We start from the raw sequence: 21421 nt of genomic DNA, 5'->3' as shown, positions 1-21421 counted from the left end.
ATATTAGAACAGATAGACTTAATATATGAACAGATAGATATTACATATTAGATCAGAGAGACTTAATATATGAACAGATAGATATTACATATTAGAACAGATAGATATTACATATTAGAACAGATAGATATTACATATTAGAACAGATAGACTTAATTTATGAACAGATAGATATTACATATTAGAACAGATAGACTTAATATATGAACAGATAGATATTACATATTAGAACAGATAGACTTAATATATGAACAGATAGATATTACATATTAGAACAGATAGACTTAATACATGAACAGATAGATATTACATATACATTTACATTTAAGTCATTTAGCAGACGCTCTTATCCAGAGCGACTTACAAATTGGTGAATTCACCTTCTGACATCCAGTGGAACAGCCACTTTACAATAGTGCATCTAAATCATTTAAGGGGGGGTGAGAAGGATTACTTATCCTATCCTAGGTATTCCTTAAAGAGGTGGGGTTTCAGGTGTCTCCGGAAGGTGGTGAAAAAATAGATGTTATATATTAGAACAGATAGATATTACATATTAGAACAGATAGATATTAGAACAGATAGATATTACATATTAGAACAGATAGATATTAGAACAGATAGATATTACATATTAGAACAGAACACCGATAATGCATCTCCATAGACAAACATTGTCAGTAGAATGGCCTGTACTGAAGAGCTCAGTGACTTTCAACGTGGCACCATCATACGATGCCACCTTGACAACAAGTCAGTTTGTCTAATTTCAACCCCGCTAGAGCTACCCCGGTTAACTGTAATTGCTGTTATTGTGAAGTGGAAACCGAGAGGAGCAAGAACAGCTCAGCCGCGAAGTGGTAGGCCACACAAATCAAAGCTCACAGAACAGGACCACCGAGGGCTGAAGGGTGTAGGTGGTAAAAATCGTCTGTCCTCGGTTGCAACACTCACTACAGAGTTTCACACTGCCTCTGGAAGCAACGTCAGCACAAGAACTGTTCGTCGCGGAGCTTCATGAAATGGGTTTCCATGGCCGAGCAGCCGCACACAAGCCTAAGATCACCATGCGCAATGCCAAGCGTCTGCTGGAGTGGTGTAAAGGCTGTGGAAATGGGTTCTCTGGAGTGATGAATCACGCTTCACCATCTGGTATTCTGACGGACAAATCTGGGTTTGATAGATACCAGGAGAACTGGCCGACTGCGAGACAGGCCGAATCACCCTACATTAGTGCCCAACCTCACTAATGCTCTTTTGGCTGAATGGAAACAAGCCCCTGCAGCAATGTTCCAACATTTAGTGGAAAGCCTTCCCAGAAGAATGGAGGCTGTTGTTGCAGGGGGACCAACATCTAGTGGAAAGCCTTCCCAGAAGAGTGGGGGCTGTTATAGCAGCAATGTTTCAACATCTAGTGGAAAGCCTTCCCAGAAGAGTGGAGGCTGTTATAGAACCAATGTTCCAACATCTAGTGGAAACACTTCCCAGAAGAGTGGAGGCTGTTCTAGCAGCAATGTTCCAACATCTAGTGGAAAGCCTTCCCAGAACAGTGGAGGCTGTTATAGCAGCAATGTTCCAACATCTAGTGGAAAGCCTTCCCAGAAGAGTGGAGGCTGTTGTTGCAGGGGGACCAAAATCTAGTGGAAAGCCTTCCCAGAAGAGTGGGGGCTGTTATAGCAGCAATGTTCCAACATCTAGTGGAAAACCTTCCCAGAAGAGGGGGCTGTTATAGCAGCATTGTTCCAACATCTAGTGGAAAGCCTTCCCAGAAGAGTGGAGGCTGTTATAGCAGCAATGTTCCAACATCTAGTGGAAAGCCTTCCCAGAAGAGTGGAGGCTGTTAGAGCAGCATTGTTCCAACATCTAGTGGAAAGCCTTCCCAGAAGAGTGGAGGCTGTTATAGAAGCAATGTTCCAACATCTAGTGGAAAGCCTTCCCAGAAGAGTGGAGGCTGTTCTAGCAGCAATGTTCCAACATCTAGTGGAAAGCCTTCCCAGAAGAGTGGAGGCTGTTGTTGCAGGGGAACCAACTCGTGATTTTGGATTGACATGTTTTTGACGACCAGGTGTCCACATACTTATGATAATGTAGTGTATGAGTGTGCAACAGTACCGGACAGACTATTGAGCTCGACTGACAGATGTTGTTGTAGAAAGAGAACAAACTTGAGGCTGAAACAGTCATAGTTTACTTCTGACTGACAGAGGGAATTAGCTTGTTTGTCTCAAGTCTCACATTTAACAAAAAAAAAGCTTGTTTGGAAGCATGGGGATCTTTTTAAAGAGTTCTACATCCTAGTAGAGCAGTGTCAGAACTACACTCACTTAGAGACATGGACCAGAACTAGAGGTATTACACTATTAGACATGGACCAGAACTAGAGGTATTACACTATTAGACATGGACCAGAACTAGAGGTATTACACTATTAGACATGGACCAGAACTAGATGTATTAGACATGGACCAGAACTAGATGTATTACACTATTAGACATGGACCAGAACTAGAGGTATTACACTATTAGACATGGACCAGAACTAGAGGTATTACACTATTAGACATGGACCAGAACTAGAGGTATTACACTATTAGACATGGACCAGAACTAGAGGTACTACACTATTAGACATGGACCAGAACTAGATGTATTAGACATGGACCAGAACTAGAGGTATTACACTATTAGACATGGACCAGAACTAGAGGTATTACACTATTAGACATGGACCAGAACTAGAGGTATTACACTTAGAGACATGGACCCACACACAGCTGTTTCCTCTCTATAAATATACTAGTCTCTCACACACACACACACACACACACACACACACACACACACACACACACACACACACACACACACACACACACACACACAGGAGAAGAAGAGACTATTTAGGTCAGGATGGAAGGCATTTGTTTGTGTGTATATCCTTCCGTTGTAGTGAGGGATGGAGGGAGGGATTGAGGGAGGGAGGGAGGGAGGGAGGGAGGGAGTTAGGGAGGGAGGGAGTTAGGGAGGGAGGGAGGGAGGGAGTTAGGGAGGGAGGGAGGGAGGGAGGGAGGGGAGGGAGGGGGGGAGGGAGGGAAATAGGAGAGTAATGGGGGAAAGGAGTCAGAAAAGCTGTGTAGCCAGAGGGCCAGAGGGAGAGAGGGAGGGGTTCTCTGGTAGAGAGAGACAAAGAGAGACGGATAGAGAGAGAGATGCCCAGCATCGTCCAGGTTTGGCCGGGGTAGTCCGTCACTGTAAAGAATTTGTTCTTAGCTGACTTGCCTCGTTAAATACAGGTTAAATACATCAAACATATTAAAAGGACGGTGGGATGCCTGATTCTAGTGTGTGTCCATCCTCAGTGTGTCAACATCACTGATAACACACAGCCATTCTGTTTACCCTAGCCTACCTCCTCCACCACACAGCCATTCTGTTTACCCTAGCCTACCTCCTCCACCACACCACACATCCATTCTGTTTACCCTAGCCTACCTCCTCCACCACACAGCCATTCTGTTTACCCTAGCCTACCTCCTCCACCACACAGCCATTCTGTTTACCCTAGCCTACCTCCTCCACCACACAGCCATTCTGTTTACCCTAGCCTATCTCCTCCACCACACAGCCATTCTGTTTACCCTAGCCTACCTCCTCCACCACACAGCCATTCTGTTTACCCTAGCCTACATCCTCCACCACACATCCATTCTGTTTACCCTAGCCTACATCCTCCACCACACAGCCATTCTGTTTACCCTAGCCTACATCCTCCACCACACAGCCATTCTGTTTACCCTAGCCCACCTCCTCCACCACACAGCCATTCTGTTTACCCTAGCCTACATCCTCCACCACACAGCCATTCTGTTTACCCTAGCCTACATCCTCCACCACACATCCATTCTGTTTACCCTAGCCTACATCCTCCACCACACAGCCATTCTGTTTACCCTAGCCTACCTCCTCCACCACACAGCCATTCTGTTTACCCTAGCCCACCTCCTCCACCACACATCTATTCTGTTTACCCTAGCCAACCTCCTCCACCACACATCCATTCTGTTTACCCTAGCCCATCTCCTCCACCACACAGCCATTCTGTTTACCCTAGCCTATCTCCTCCACCACACAGCCATTCTGTTTACCCTAGCCTACCTCCTCCACCACACAGCCATTCTGTTTACCCTAGCCTATCTCCTCCACCACACAGCCATTCTGTTTACCCTAGCCTACCTCCTCCACCACACAGCCATTCTGTTTACCCTAGCCTACCTCCTCCACCACACAGCCAGTCTGTTTACCCTAGCCAACCTCCTCCACCACACAGCCATTATGTTTACCCTAGCCTATCTCCTCCACCACACAGCCATTCTGTTTACCCTAGCCTATCTCCTCCACCACACAGCCATTCTGTTTACCCTAGCGTAGCCTAGCCTAGCCTAGCCTAAAAGGAGCAAAGATGGGCTGCTCTCCGCTCCCGCAGATGAAAAAAAGGTTAACCAATTGGGTGTAGGTGAGGGTATCAAACTATATCCTTCTCGAATATGCCAAAAATACAGAGGTAATCTAGTAGATGAAATAGTGGTGGTGAGAATACGGCTGCAGGAGCTACCTGCGGGATTATCACCCATATATGTGAATCCTGCTGAAGCCGAGGGAGGTTTAATAGAGGTAGAAAAAGGAATAAAGTCGAGAAAAGTGGATAAGGCGAGTCAACAGAAAAAGAGAAAATGTTTTCATTGTAACGAAATTGGACATTTCGCCCGGGAGTGTAACACTCCCTGCAAACGTCACCACCAATATTGTAGTTTAACTGAGGGGAAGGTCAGAGGCGACGATTGGGTAAAGAAAAATAAGGGTCAGATACAAAGAGAGCGAGATTAATGAGATAACTGAGGGAAATCTTTGAGCGTTTAAATTAGGGCTATTTTCTGATGTCCAGATGCCGGAGTGACAACTACAGATAACTGTAAAATGGGTCTATTTGCGGAGAATCTCAGTCAGGTCCATAGCATTGCTGGTATAGTGGTGAGTGTAGTAGTCTTACGAACTGTGATCAAGGGTTCGGTTCCCAGCTGAGGCGGTAACCAAAAATATATATATATATGAGTTCATTTTTGGTAATTAAACTAATAGTTTTGCGGAGAAAGTTATAGTTATAGTCACTCGTAAAAGTTATAGTCACTACTATTGGTATAAGATATACCAATGTTTGGTTCAAATTGAAAGACTAATTTATTCAACTTAAAATAAGGGTGATGCGATGTCTGTTCACTAAATGATCTGTTGGGAATAATGTATTGGGAATAGAGTCGTAATTAAAATGCGAAATCAAAGACGAGACAGTAACTTAAATCAAATCAATTCTGAATAATAACGGAGAAATAATTACGATAGATTTGTGCCCATCGAAATGTTCTTATAAATTTAGCGAATTGGGAGATGAGAGATGTTGATTGATGTTGTAAACTCTAATTCAGGATTCAACAGATGTGATAAATTAGGTTTGGTTCATCGAACCCGAAATACTGGTGCTGCAGACAGCCAACAATTATTTACAATTCATTGAAAATCGTTGCGAATTGAGTCGAGGTTGAGCGCTTGTTGATGACATCACTCGCGAGGCACTTTTGTTGCCACGGAAAAGATGTCGTGACTGGGGGTAACGGAGAAAATTGTTCGCGTCTTTTACAAGGAAAATGCGTGCATTAGTGTTTTGAGTCACTTTTCAGAAGTTGATAAAAATGTCCAAATGCATTTTTAAAAGGAGTTTGTGAGTCGTCAGGAAAGATGCTAAAAACTAGCAGCTGATTCGCTAGGTGGGCATCATAGATTTGTGGCGTTTATCTGGACTGTATTAGGCTATGAGAAAGGGAGACTGGATGTCTGAATTGTAAAACATCGTGATAATGGATTCTGATGGTTGTCGATTCCTGGTTTGATTGTTAATGTAACACCAGTGAATTTGAGCACTGTTTCCATTATGTGAAACAATTTTAGGGTATTAATGTTGAAAAGCAAAACATAAATAAAGTTTAAAAAATAAAGTAAAACATAATTGCATATGTTTCGGGAAACTAGCTAGGTTGAATTTGGTTATTTGAGCTTTTCCCCTGATATGTAGACATCTGTAACAGGGGCAAGTTGTTTTTCTTGAGGAACACGCAGATGGTGTTTTGTTTTATCGAGATGTAAACGTGAGTCTCTGAGTAATTTTGTCATCTGAAGCATTATAGTAGTGAGTTTTTGTATAGTTTGTTTTTTGCTGATAAAAGTGGTTTGTTTATTTGGTTACTGATGATTGGTTATTCTAGGAGTTGATTTAACTTAATTAAGCATTTGTTCTGGTGTGTTTAAGTAGGATTCTTTATAATGGGACGGATGGAAGTTATCTAAAATATGTGAGTTGAACCCTCCTCACAGCGCTATGGCCAACCCCTTTTCCATTTGAACATATCCTTGGTGACATGATATGGATAATGTGCATGGACTTGTCCTGTGATTCAAGTGCTCAGAATATATCTGCCTTTACAAACAGTTCAAATAGGCTCTTCAGTTGAAAGTCTCGTCTTTACAGAAGTAAAATGCACAGAATCAGATAGCCAACTGGTTAAGGCCTGGCTTTTAAAGTAGCAAGCTGTGATGGCCGAGTGGTCAAGGCGTTGGACTTGAAATCCAATGGGGTCTCCCCGCGTAGGTTCGAACCCTGCTCACAGCGCTTTGACAAACTAGTCTTTATTTTTAACAGATCATTGGAGACTTGATATGGATAATGTGCTTAATGCATGGACTGTTCCTTTGATTCAGGTGCTCAGAGTATATCTGCATTGGCAAACAGTTCAAATAGTCTCTTCAGTACAGATACTGTTGTTTGTATTAGATTTACTGTGAACTTCTGAGAGCCATGTGGGTTATGTTTCAGATTTGAAACCCTATTGGGTCTCTGCTCCTTTTAAATCTTATTCTCAGTGAATAGTCCACTTGTACTTTCTCTGCACATAGTTTCTTGACTTGCACATTAAACTTCCAACCTTCACAGCTTTGGAAAGGACCGAGGTTACTTGGCGCAATAAGATCAAAATGTTGTGCCGTCAAGTTTACCATTTTTCACCGATGATGTCTGTTTCCAAATCCCAATCCCTTTACTTGCATTCCAACAGCTGCAATGGCCGAGTTCTTTAGACGGTGGACCTGCATTTCAATGGGGTCTCCCCACCCATATTCTTACCCTAGCCTACCTCCTCCACCACACAGCCATTCTGTTTACCCTAGCCTATCTCCTCCACCACACAGCCATTCTGTTTACCCTAGCCTACCTCCTCCACCACACAGCCATTCTGTTTACCCTAGCCTATCTCCTCCACCACACAGCCATTCTGTTTACCCTAGCCTACCTACCACACAGCCATTCTGTTTACCCTCCACCACCACCACACAGCCATTCTGTTTACCCTAGCCTACCTCCTCCACCCACCACACAGCCATTCTGTTTACCCTAGCCTACCTCCTCCACCACACCACACAGCCATTCTGTTTACCCTAGCCTACCTCCTCCACCACACAGCCATTCTGTTTACCCTAGCCTACCTCCTCCACCACACCACACAGCCATTCTGTTTACCCTAGCCTACCTCCTCCACCACACAGCCATTCTGTTTACCCTAGCCTACCTCCTCCACCACACAGCCATTCTGTTTACCCTAGCCTACCTCCTCCTCCACCACACAGCCATTCTGTTTACCCTAGCCTACTCCTCCACCACACAGCCATTCTGTTTACCCTAGCCTATCTCCTCCACCACACCACACAGCCATTCTGTTTACCCTAGCCTATCCTCCACCACACCACACAGCCATTCTGTTTACCCTAGCCTACCTCCTCCACCACACCACACAGCCATTCTGTTTACCCTAGCCTACCTCCTCCACCACACCACACATCCATTCTGTTTACCCTAGCCTACCTCCTCCACCACACCACACAGCCATTCTGTTTACCCTAGCCTACCTCCTCCACCACACCACACAGCCATTCTGTTTACCCTAGCCTACCTCCTCCACCACACCACACAGCCATTCTGTTTACCCTAGCCTACCTCCTCCACCACACAGCCATTCTGTTTACCCTAGCCTACCTCCTCCACCACACAGCCATTCTGTTTACCCTAGCCTACCTCCTCCACCACACCACACAGCCATTCTGTTTACCCTAGCCTACCTCCTCCACCACACCACACAGCCATTCTGTTTACCCTAGCCTATCTCCTCCACCACACCACACAGCCATTCTGTTTACCCTAGCCTATCTCCTCCACCACACAGCCATTCTGTTTACCCTAGCCTACCTCCTCCACCACACAGCCATTCTGTTTACCCTAGCCTATCTCCTCCACTACACAGCCATTCTGTTTACCCTAGCCTACCTCCTCCACCACACAGCCATTCTGTTTACCCTAGCCTACCTCCTCCACCACACAGCCATTCTGTTTACCCTAGCCTATCTCCTCCACCACACAGCCATTCTGTTTACCCTAGCCTACCTCCTCCACCACACAGCCATTCTGTTTACCCTAGCCTACCTCCTCCACCACACAGCCATTCTGTTTACCCTAGCCTACCTCCTCCACCACACAGCCATTCTGTTTACCCTAGCCTATCTCCTCCAACACACAGCCATTCTGTTTACCCTAGCCTATCTCCTCCACCACACAGCCATTCTGTTTACCCTAGCCTATCTCCTCCACCACACAGCCATTCTGTTTACCCTAGCCTACCTCCTCCACCACACAGCCATTCTGTTTACCCTAGCCTACCTCCTCCACCACACCACACAGCCATTCTGTTTACCCTAGCCTACCTCCTCCACCACACCACACAGCCATTCTGTTTACCCTAGCCTACCTCCTCCACCACACATCCATTCTGTTTACCCTAGCCTATCTCCTCCACCACACAGCCATTCTGTTTACCCTAGCCTACCTCCTCCACCACACCACACATCCATTCTGTTTACCCTAGCCTACCTCCTCCACCACACCACACAGCCATTCTGTTTACCCTAGCCTACCTCCTCCACCACACCACACAGCCATTCTGTTTACCCTAGCCTATCTCCTCCACCACACAGCCATTCTGTTTACCCTAGCCTACCTCCTCCACCACACCACACAGCCATTCTGTTTACCCTAGCCTATCTCCTCCACCACACAGCCATTCTGTTTACCCTAGCCTACCTCCTCCACCACACCACACAGCCATTCTGTTTACCCTAGCCTATCTCCTCCACCACACAACCATTCTGTTTACCCTAGCCTATCTCCTCCACCACACAGCCATTCTGTTTACCCTAGCCTACCTCCTCCACCACACCACACAGCCATTCTGTTTACCCTAGCCTATCTCCTCCACCACACAACCATTCTGTTTACCCTAGCCTACCTCCTCCACCACACAGCCATTCTGTTTACCCTAGCCTACCTCCTCCACCACACCACACAGCCATTCTGTTTACCCTAGCCTACCTCCTCCACCACACAGCCATTCTGTTTACCCTAGCCTACCTCCTCCACCACACAGCCATTCTGTTTACCCTAGCCTACATCCTCCACCACACAGCCATTCTGTTTACCCTAGCCTATCTCCTCCACCACACAGCCATTCTGTTTACCCTAGCCTATCTCCTCCACCACACAGCCATTCTGTTTACCCTAGCCTACCTCCTCCACCACACCACACAGCCATTCTGTTTACCCTAGCCTATCTCCTCCACCACACAACCATTCTGTTTACCCTAGCCTATCTCCTCCACCACACAGCCATTCTGTTTACCCTAGCCTACCTCCTCCACCACACCACACAGCCATTCTGTTTACCCTAGCCTACCTCCTCCACCACACAGCCATTCTGTTTACCCTAGCCTACCTCCTCCACCACACCACACAGCCATTCTGTTTACCCTAGCCTACCTCCTCCACCACACAGCCATTCTGTTTACCCTAGCCTACCTCCTCCACCACACCACACAGCCATTCTGTTTACCCTAGCCTACCTCCTCCACCACACCACACAGCCATTCTGTTTACCCTAGCCTACCTCCTCCACCACACAGCCATTCTGTTTACCCTAGCCTACCTCCTCCACCACACCACACAGCCATTCTGTTTACCCTAGCCTACCTCCTCCACCACACCACACAGCCATTCTGTTTACCCTAGCCTACCTCCTCCACCACACCACACAGCCATTCTGTTTACCCTAGCCTACCTCCTCCACCACACCACACAGCCATTCTGTTTACCCTAGCCTACCTCCTCCACCACACCACACAGCCATTCTGTTTACCCTAGCCTACCTCCTCCACCACACAGCCATTCTGTTTACCCTAGCCTACCTCCTCCACTACACAGCCATTCTGTTTACCCTAGCCTACCTCCTCCACCACACAGCCATTCTGTTTACCCTAGCCTACCTCCTCCACTACACAGCCATTCTGTTTACCCTAGCCTATCTCCTCCACCACACAGCCATTCTGTTTACCCTAGCCTACCTCCTCCACCACACCACACAGCCATTCTGTTTACCCTAGCCTACCTCCTCCACCACACAGCCATTCTGTTTACCCTAGCCTACCTCCTCCACCACACAGCCATTCTGTTTACCCTAGCCTACCTCCTCCACCACACAGCCATTCTGTTTACCCTAGCCTACCTCCTCCACCACACAGCCATTCTGTTTACCCTAGCCTACCTCCTCCACCACACCACACAGCCATTCTGTTTACCCTAGCCTACCTCCTCCACCACACAGCCATTCTGTTTACCCTAGCCTATCTCCTCCACCACACAGCCATTCTGTTTACCCTAGCCTACCTCCTCCACCACACAGCCATTCTGTTTACCCTAGCCTATCTCCTCCACCACACCACACAGCCATTCTGTTTACCCTAGCCTACCTCCTCCACCACACAGCCATTCTGTTTACCCTAGCCTACCTCCTCCACCACACAGCCATTCTGTTTACCCTAGCCTATCTCCTCCACCACACAGCCATTCTGTTTACCCTAGCCTACCTCCTCCACCACACAGCCATTCTGTTTACCCTAGCCTATCTCCTCCACCACACAGCCATTCTGTTTACCCTAGCCTACCTCCTCCACCACACCACACAGCCATTCTGTTTACCCTAGCCTACCTCCTCCACCACACAGCCATTCTGTTTACCCTAGCCTATCTCCTCCACCACACAGCCATTATGTTTACCCTAGCCTACCTCCTCCACCACACCACACAGCCATTCTGTTTACCCTAGCCTACCTCCTCCACCACACAGCCATTCTGTTTACCCTAGCCTACCTCCTCCACCACACAGCCATTCTGTTTACCCTAGCCTACCTCCTCCACCACACAGCCATTCTGTTTACCCTAGCCTACCTCCTCCACCACACAGCCATTCTGTTTACCCTAGCCTATCTCCTCCACACACCACACAGCCATTCTGTTTACCCTAGCCTACCTCCTCCACCACACAGCCATTCTGTTTACCCTAGCCTACCTCCTCCACCACACAGCCATTCTGTTTACCCTAGCCTACCTCCTCCACCACACAGCCATTCTGTTTACCCTAGCCTACCTCCTCCACCACACAGCCATTCTGTTTACCCTAGCCTACCTCCTCCACCACACAGCCATTCTGTTTACCCTAGCCTACCTCCTCCACCACACAGCCATTCTGTTTACCCTAGCCTACCTCCTCCACCACACAGCCATTCTGTTTACCCTAGCCTACCTCCTCCACCACACAGCCATTCTGTTTACCCTAGCCTACCTCCTCCACCACACAGCCATTCTGTTTACCCTAGCCTACCTCCTCCACCACACAGCCATTCTGTTTACCCTAGCCTACCTCCTCCACCACACAGCCATTCTGTTTACCCTAGCCTACCTCCTCCACCACACAGCCATTCTGTTTACCCTAGCCTACCTCCTCCACCACACAGCCATTCTGTTTACCCTAGCCTACCTCCTCCACCACACAGCCATTCTGTTTACCCTAGCCTACCTCCTCCACCACACAGCCATTCTGTTTACCCTAGCCTACCTCCTCCACCACACCACACAGCCATTCTGTTTACCCTAGCCTACCTCCTCCACCACACAGCCATTCTGTTTACCCTAGCCTACCTCCTCCACCACACAGCCATTCTGTTTACCCTAGCCTACCTCCTCCACCACACAGCCATTCTGTTTACCCTAGCCTACCTCCTCCACCACACAGCCATTCTGTTTACCATAGCCTACCTCCTCCACCACACAGCCATTCTGTTTACCCTAGCCTACCTCCTCCACCACACAGCCATTCTGTTTACCCTAGCCTACCTCCTCCACCACACAGCCATTCTGTTTACCCTAGCCTACCTCCTCCACCACACAGCCATTCTGTTTACCCTAGCCTACCTCCTCCACCACACCACACAGCCATTCTGTTTACCCTAGCCTACCTCCTCCACCACACCACACAGCCATTCTGTTTACCCTAGCCTACCTCCTCCACCACACAGCCATTCTGTTTACCCTAGCCTACCTCCTCCACCACACCACACAGCCATTCTGTTTACCCTAGCCTACCTCCTCCACCACACCACACAGCCATTCTGTTTACCCTAGCCTACCTCCTCCACCACACCACACAGCCATTCTGTTTACCCTAGCCTACCTCCTCCACCACACCACACAGCCATTCTGTTTACCCTAGCCTATCTCCTCCACCACACCACACAGCCATTCTGTTTACCCTAGCCTACCTCCTCCACCACACAGCCATTCTGTTTACCCTAGCCTACCTCCTCCACCACACCACACAGCCATTCTGTTTACCCTAGCCTACCTCCTCCACCACACCACACAGCCATTCTGTTTACCCTAGCCTATCTCCTCCACCACACCACACAGCCATTCTGTTTACCCTAGCCTATCTCCTCCACCACACAGCCATTCTGTTTACCCTAGCCTATCTCCTCCACCACACAGCCATTCTGTTTACCCTAGCCTATCTCCTCCACCACACAGCCATTCTGTTTACCCTAGCCTACCTCCTCCACCACACAGCCATTCTGTTTACCCTAGCCTATCTCCTCCACCACACAGCCATTCTGTTTACCCTAGCCTACCTCCTCCACCACACATCCATTCTGTTTACCCTAGCCTATCTCCTCTACCACACAGCCATTCTGTTTACCCTAGCCTACCTCCTCCACCACACAGCCATTCTGTTTACCCTAGCCTACCTCCTCCACCACACAGCCATTCTGTTTACCCTAGCCTACCTCCTCCACCACACAGCCATTCTGTTTACCCTAGCCTACCTCCTCCACCACACAGCCATTCTGTTTACCCTAGCCTATCTCCTCCACCACACAGCCATTCTGTTTACCCTAGCCTACCTCCTCCACCACACAGCCATTCTGTTTACCCTAGCCTATCTCCTCCACCACACAGCCATTCTGTTTACCCTAGCCTACCTCCTCCACCACACCACACAGCCATTCTGTTTACCCTAGCCTACCTCCTCCACCACACAGCCATTCTGTTTACCCTAGCCTATCTCCTCCACCACACAGCCATTATGTTTACCCTAGCCTACCTCCTCCACCACACCACACAGCCATTCTGTTTACCCTAGCCTACCTCCTCCACCACACAGCCATTCTGTTTACCCTAGCCTACCTCCTCCACCACACAGCCATTCTGTTTACCCTAGCCTACCTCCTCCACCACACAGCCATTCTGTTTACCCTAGCCTACCTCCTCCACCACACAGCCATTCTGTTTACCCTAGCCTATCTCCTCCACCACACCACACAGCCATTCTGTTTACCCTAGCCTACCTCCTCCACCACACAGCCATTCTGTTTACCCTAGCCTACCTCCTCCACCACACAGCCATTCTGTTTACCCTAGCCTACCTCCTCCACCACACAGCCATTCTGTTTACCCTAGCCTACCTCCTCCACCACACAGCCATTCTGTTTACCCTAGCCTACCTCCTCCACCACACAGCCATTCTGTTTACCCTAGCCTACCTCCTCCACCACACAGCCATTCTGTTTACCCTAGCCTACCTCCTCCACCACACAGCCATTCTGTTTACCCTAGCCTACCTCCTCCACCACACAGCCATTCTGTTTACCCTAGCCTATCTCCTCCACCACACAGCCATTATGTTTACCCTAGCCTACCTCCTCCACCACACCACACAGCCATTCTGTTTACCCTAGCCTACCTCCTCCACCACACAGCCATTCTGTTTACCCTAGCCTACCTCCTCCACCACACAGCCATTCTGTTTACCCTAGCCTACCTCCTCCACCACACAGCCATTCTGTTTACCCTAGCCTACCTCCTCCACCACACAGCCATTCTGTTTACCCTAGCCTATCTCCTCCACCACACCACACAGCCATTCTGTTTACCCTAGCCTACCTCCTCCACCACACAGCCATTCTGTTTACCCTAGCCTACCTCCTCCACCACACAGCCATTCTGTTTACCCTAGCCTACCTCCTCCACCACACAGCCATTCTGTTTACCCTAGCCTACCTCCTCCACCACACAGCCATTCTGTTTACCCTAGCCTACCTCCTCCACCACACAGCCATTCTGTTTACCCTAGCCTACCTCCTCCACCACACAGCCATTCTGTTTACCCTAGCCTACCTCCTCCACCACACAGCCATTCTGTTTACCCTAGCCTACCTCCTCCACCACACAGCCATTCTGTTTACCCTAGCCTACCTCCTCCACCACACAGCCATTCTGTTTACCCTAGCCTACCTCCTCCACCACACAGCCATTCTGTTTACCCTAGCCTACCTCCTCCACCACACAGCCATTCTGTTTACCCTAGCCTACCTCCTCCACCACACAGCCATTCTGTTTACCCTAGCCTACCTCCTCCACCACACAGCCATTCTGTTTACCCTAGCCTACCACACCACACAGCCTCCTCCACCACACAGCCATTCTGTTTACCCTAGCCTACCTCCTCCACCACACAGCCATTCTGTTTACCCTAGCCTACCTCCTCCACCACACCACACAGCCATTCTGTTTACCCTAGCCTACCTCCTCCACCACACAGCCATTCTGTTTACCCTAGCCTACCTCCTCCACCACACAGCCATTCTGTTTACCCTAGCCTACCTCCTCCACCACACAGCCATTCTGTTTACCCTAGCCTACCTCCTCCACCACACAGCCATTCTGTTTACCATAGCCTACCTCCTCCACCACACAGCCATTCTGTTTACCCTAGCCTACCTCCTCCACCACACAGCCATTCTGTTTACCCTAGCCTACCTCCTCCACCACACAGCCATTCTGTTTACCCTAGCCTACCTCCTCCACCACACAGCCATTCTGTTTACCCTAGCCTACCTCCTCCACCACACCACACAGCCATTCTGTTTACCCTAGCCTACCTCCTCCACCACACCACACAGCCATTCTGTTTACCCTAGCCTACCTCCTCCACCACACAGCCATTCTGTTTACCCTAGCCTACCTCCTCCACCACACCACACAGCCATTCTGTTTACCCTAGCCTACCTCCTCCACCACACCACACAGCCATTCTGTTTACCCTAGCCTACCTCCTCCACCACACCACACAGCCATTCTGTTTACCCTAGCCTACCTCCTCCACCACACCACACAGCCATTCTGTTTACCCTAGCCTATCTCCTCCACCACACCACACAGCCATTCTGTTTACCCTAGCCTACCTCCTCCACCACACAGCCATTCTGTTTACCCTAGCCTACCTCCTCCACCACACCACACAGCCATTCTGTTTACCCTAGCCTACCTCCTCCACCACACCACACAGCCATTCTGTTTACCCTAGCCTATCTCCTCCACCACACCACACAGCCATTCTGTTTACCCTAGCCTATCTCCTCCACCACACAGCCATTCTGTTTACCCTAGCCTATCTCCTCCACCACACAGCCATTCTGTTTACCCTAGCCTATCTCCTCCACCACACAGCCATTCTGTTTACCCTAGCCTACCTCCTCCACCACACCACACAGCCATTCTGTTTACCCTAGCCTACCTCCTCCACCACACAGCCATTCTGTTTACCCTAGCCTACCTCCTCCACCACACAGCCATTCTGTTTACCCTAGCCTACCTCCTCCACCACACAGCCATTCTGTTTACCCTAGCCTACCTCCTCCACCACACAGCCATTCTGTTTACCCTAGCCTATCTCCTCCACCACACCACACAGCCATTCTGTTTACCCTAGCCTACCTCCTCCACCACACAGCCATTCTGTTTACCCTAGCCTACCTCCTCCACCACACAGCCATTCTGTTTACCCTAGCCTACCTCCTCCACCACACAGCCATTCTGTTTACCCTAGCCTACCTCCTCCACCACACAGCCATTCTGTTTACCCTAGCCTACCTCCTCCACCACACAGCCATTCTGTTTACCCTAGCCTACCTCCTCCACCACACAGCCATTCTGTTTACCCTAGCCTACCTCCTCCACCACACAGCCATTCTGTTTACCCTAGCCTACCTCCTCCACCACACAGCCATTCTGTTTACCCTAGCCTACCTCCTCCACCACACAGCCATTCTGTTTACCCTAGCCTACCTCCTCCACCACACAGCCATTCTGTTTACCCTAGCCTACCTCCTCCACCACACAGCCATTCTGTTTACCCTAGCCTACCTCCTCCACCACACAGCCATTCTGTTTACCCTAGCCTACCTCCTCCACCACACAGCCATTCTGTTTACCCTAGCCTACCTCCTCCACCACACAGCCATTCTGTTTACCCTAGCCTACCTCCTCCACCACACAGCCATTCTGTTTACCCTAGCCTACCTCCTCCACCACACAGCCATTCTGTTTACCCTAGCCTACCTCCTCCACCACACAGCCATTCTGTTTACCCTAGCCTACCTCCTCCACCACACAGCCATTCTGTTTACCCTAGCCTACCTCCTCCACCACACCACACAGCCATTCTGTTTACCCTAGCCTACCTCCTCCACCACACAGCCATTCTGTTTACCCTAGCCTACCTCCTCCACCACACAGCCATTCTGTTTACCCTAGCCTACCTCCTCCACCACACAGCCATTCTGTTTACCCTAGCCTACCTCCTCCACCACACAGCCATTCTGTTTACCCTAGCCTACCTCCTCCACCACACAGCCATTCTGTTTACCCTAGCCTACCTCCTCCACCACACAGCCATTCTGTTTACCCTAGCCTACCTCCTCCACCACACAGCCATTCTGTTTACCCTAGCCTACCTCCTCCACCACACAGCCATTCTGTTTACCCTAGCCTATCTCCTCCACCACACAGCCATTATGTTTACCCTAGCCTACCTCCTCCACCACACCACACAGCCATTCTGTTTACCCTAGCCTACCTCCTCCACCACACAGCCATTCTGTTTACCCTAGCCTACCTCCTCCACCACACAGCCATTCTGTTTACCCTAGCCTACCTCCTCCACCACACAGCCATTCTGTTTACCCTAGCCTATCTCCTCCACCACACCACACAGCCATTCTGTTTACCCTAGCCTATCTCCTCCACCACACCACACAGCCATTCTGTTTACCCTAGCCTACCTCCTCCACCACACAGCCATTCTGTTTACCCTAGCCTACCTCCTCCACCACACAGCCATTCTGTTTACCCTAGCCTACCTCCTCCACCACACAGCCATTCTGTTTACCCTAGCCTACCTCCTCCACCACACAGCCATTCTGTTTACCCTAGCCTACCTCCTCCACCACACAGCCATTCTGTTTACCCTAGCCTACCTCCTCCACCACACAGCCATTCTGTTTACCCTAGCCTACCTCCTCCACCACACAGCCATTCTGTTTACCCTAGCCTACCTCCTCCACCACACAGCCATTCTGTTTACCCTAGCCTACCTCCTCCACCACACAGCCATTCTGTTTACCCTAGCCTACCTCCTCCACCACACAGCCATTCTGTTTACCCTAGCCTACCTCCTCCACCACACAGCCATTCTGTTTACCCTAGCCTACCTCCTCCACCACACAGCCATTCTGTTTACCCTAGCCTACCTCCTCCACCACACAGCCATTCTGTTTACCCTAGCCTACCTCCTCCACCACACAGCCATTCTGTTTACCCTAGCCTACCTCCTCCACCACACAGCCATTCTGTTTACCCTAGCCTACCTCCTCCACCACACAGCCATTCTGTTTACCCTAGCCTACCTCCTCCACCACACCACACAGCCATTCTGTTTACCCTAGCCTACCTCCTCCACCACACCACACAGCCATTCTGTTTACCCTAGCCTACCTCCTCCACCACACAGCCATTCTGTTTACCCTAGCCTACCTCCTCCACCACACAGCCATTCTGTTTACCCTAGCCTACCTCCTCCACCACACAGCCATTCTGTTTACCCTAGCCTACCTCCTCCACCACACAGCCATTCTGTTTACCCTAGCCTACCTCCTCCACCACACAGCCATTCTGTTTACCCTAGCCTACCTCCTCCACCACACAGCCATTCTGTTTACCCTAGCCTACCTCCTCCACCACACAGCCATTCTGTTTACCCTAGCCTACCTCCTCCACCACACAGCCATTCTGTTTACCCTAGCCTACCTCCTCCACCACACCACACAGCCATTCTGTTTACCCTAGCCTACCTCCTCCACCACACCACACAGCCATTCTGTTTACCCTAGCCTACCTCCTCCACCACACCACACAGCCATTCTGTTTACCCTAGCCTACCTCCTCCACCACACCACACAGCCATTCTGTTTACCCTAGCCTACCTCCTCCACCACACCACACAGCCATTCTGTTTACCCTAGCCTACCTCCTCCACCACACCACACAGCCATTCTGTTTACCCTAGCCTACCTCCTCCACCACACCACACAGCCATTCTGTTTACCCTAGCCTATCTCCTCCACCACACCACACAGCCATTCTGTTTACCCTAGCCTACCTCCTCCACCACACAGCCATTCTGTTTACCCTAGCCTACCTCCTCCACCACACCACACAGCCATTCTGTTTACCCTAGCCTACCTCCTCCACCACACCACACAGCCATTCTGTTTACCCTAGCCTATCTCCTCCACCACACCACACAGCCATTCTGTTTACCCTAGCCTATCTCCTCCACCACACAGCCAGGAAGAGGGTTGGACTGAAAACCTACAGGACAGTAGATCTCCAGGAAGAGGGCTGGGCTGTAAACCTACAGGACAGTAGATCTCCAGGAAGAGGGTTGGACTGAAAACCTACAGGACAGTAGATGTCCGGGAAGAGGGTTGGACTGAAAACCTACAGGACGGTAGATCTCCAGGAAGAGGGTTGGCCTGTAAACCTACAGGACGGTAGATCTCCAGGAAGAGGGTTGGACTGAAAACCTACAGGACGGTAGATCTCCAGGAAGAGGGTTGGACTGAAAACCTACAGGACAGTAGATCTCCAGGAAGAGGGTTGGACTGTAAACCTACAAGACAGTAGATCTCCAGGAAGAGGGTTGGACTGTAAACCTACAAGACAGTAGATCTCCAGGAAGAGGGTTGGACTGTAAACCTACAGGACAGTAGATCTCCAGGAAGAGGGTTGGACTTAAAACCTACAGGACAGTAGATCTCCAGGAAGAGGGTTGGGCTGTAAACCTACAGGACAGTAGATCTCCAGGAAGAAGGTTGGACACATATCATTTGAGAAAGCACTGCAACTGCCTCTGCAATGAAATGCGTCAAGGCAAACACAGCGTTCCATTGGAAATGAATGCACTTCTGGTGTACCAAAACGCAATAACATTGATGATGTGATCTATGCATAAGAAACTGTGTGTGTGTGTGTGTGTGTGTGTGTGTGTGTGTGTGTGTGTGTGTGTGTGTGTGTGTGTGTGTGTGTGTATCAGAGTTTCTCTCTGGGTATTGCTACACAGAGTGTGAACTCAACAACCCTGACCTCTAACCTCCAACCCCTGAACTCTGCCCTAACCAACAGGTTCAACACAGTGAGTTTTAGCCATAGACTTGGATAGACAGCTCCAGTGACCCAGTGAGGTTTAGCCATTGACTTGGATAGACAGCTCCAGTGTCCCAGTGAGTTTTAGCCATAGACTTGGATAGACAGCTCCAGTGTTCCAGTAAGTTTTAGCCATAGACTTGGATAGACAGCTCCAGTGACCCAGTGAGGTTTAGCCATAGACTTGGATAGACAGCTCCAGTGTCCCAGTGAGTTTTAGCCATAGACTTGGATAGACAGCTCCAGTGTCCCAGTGAGTTTTAGCCATAGACTTGGATAGACAGCTCCAGTGTGCCAGTGAGTTTTAGCCATAGACTTGGATAGACAGCTCCAGTAACTCAAAAGCCTGTTGAAGCATGAGCCCTCTATCTATATCTATGGGTTTAGCCCCTCCACTCTCGTGTATGAAGCTGCTGTAAAACACACTACAACGCGACAATGTCTATAGATAAACACAGACACACCTCTATGGCATTCATAACTGTCCACATACATCTAATTTAACACATGACTGGACTTTATATAGATTATTATCATAACAAATGACTGGACTTTATATCGATTATTATCATAACAAATGACTGGACCTTATATAGATTATTATCGTAACAAATGACTGGACCTTATATAGATTATTATCGTAACAAATGACTGGACTTTATATAGATTATTATCATAACAAATGACTGGACTTTATATAGATTATTATTATAACACATGACTGGACTTTATATAGATTATTATCATAACAAATGACTGGACTTTATATAGATTATTATCATAACAAATGACTGGACTTTATATAGATTATTATCATAACAAATGACTGGACTTTATATAGATTATTATCGTAACAAATGACTGGACCTTATATAGCTTATTATCGTAACAAATGACTGGACCTTATATAGATTATTATCATAACAAATGACTGATGTGGTCTAATTATATGATACAGCCTGTTGAGATACTCTACATGATCAACAGTATGTGGACACCTGCTAGTCCAACACCTCATAAACAAATCATTGGCATTAATATGGAGTTGGTCCCCCCTTTGCTGCTATAACAGCCTCCACTCTTCTGGGAAGGCTTTCCACTAGATGTTGGAACATTGCTGCTATAACAGCCTCCACTCTTCTGGGAAGGCTTTCCACTAGATGTTGGAACATTGCTGCTATAATAGCCTCCACTCTTCTGTGAAGACTTTCCACTAGATGTTGGAACATTGCTGCTATAACAGCCTCCACTCTTCTGGGAAGACTGTCCACTAGATGTTGGAACATTGCTGCTACAACAGCCTCCAGTCTTCTGGGAAGGCTTTCCACTAGATGTTGGAACATT

The 21421-nt window shown here is 48.8% G+C and overlaps 1 non-coding gene across 1 annotated transcript; it reads left to right on the top strand.

Annotated features, from left to right (window-relative positions):
* Window positions 1-6636: 6636 nt before the first annotated feature.
* trnas-uga (transfer RNA serine (anticodon UGA)) lies at window positions 6637-6718 on the top strand. Its single transcript has one exon. It is a non-coding gene; the product is annotated as a tRNA-Ser (tRNA).
* Window positions 6719-21421: the final 14703 nt, after the last annotated feature.

Source organism: Oncorhynchus masou, chromosome 14 (assembly GCF_036934945.1).
Source record: "Oncorhynchus masou masou isolate Uvic2021 chromosome 14, UVic_Omas_1.1, whole genome shotgun sequence".
In the NCBI taxonomy this organism is placed as follows: domain Eukaryota; kingdom Metazoa; phylum Chordata; class Actinopteri; order Salmoniformes; family Salmonidae; genus Oncorhynchus; species Oncorhynchus masou.
Note: the sequence above shows the minus strand (reverse complement) of the source record. Positions and strands in the feature narration are given on the sequence as shown.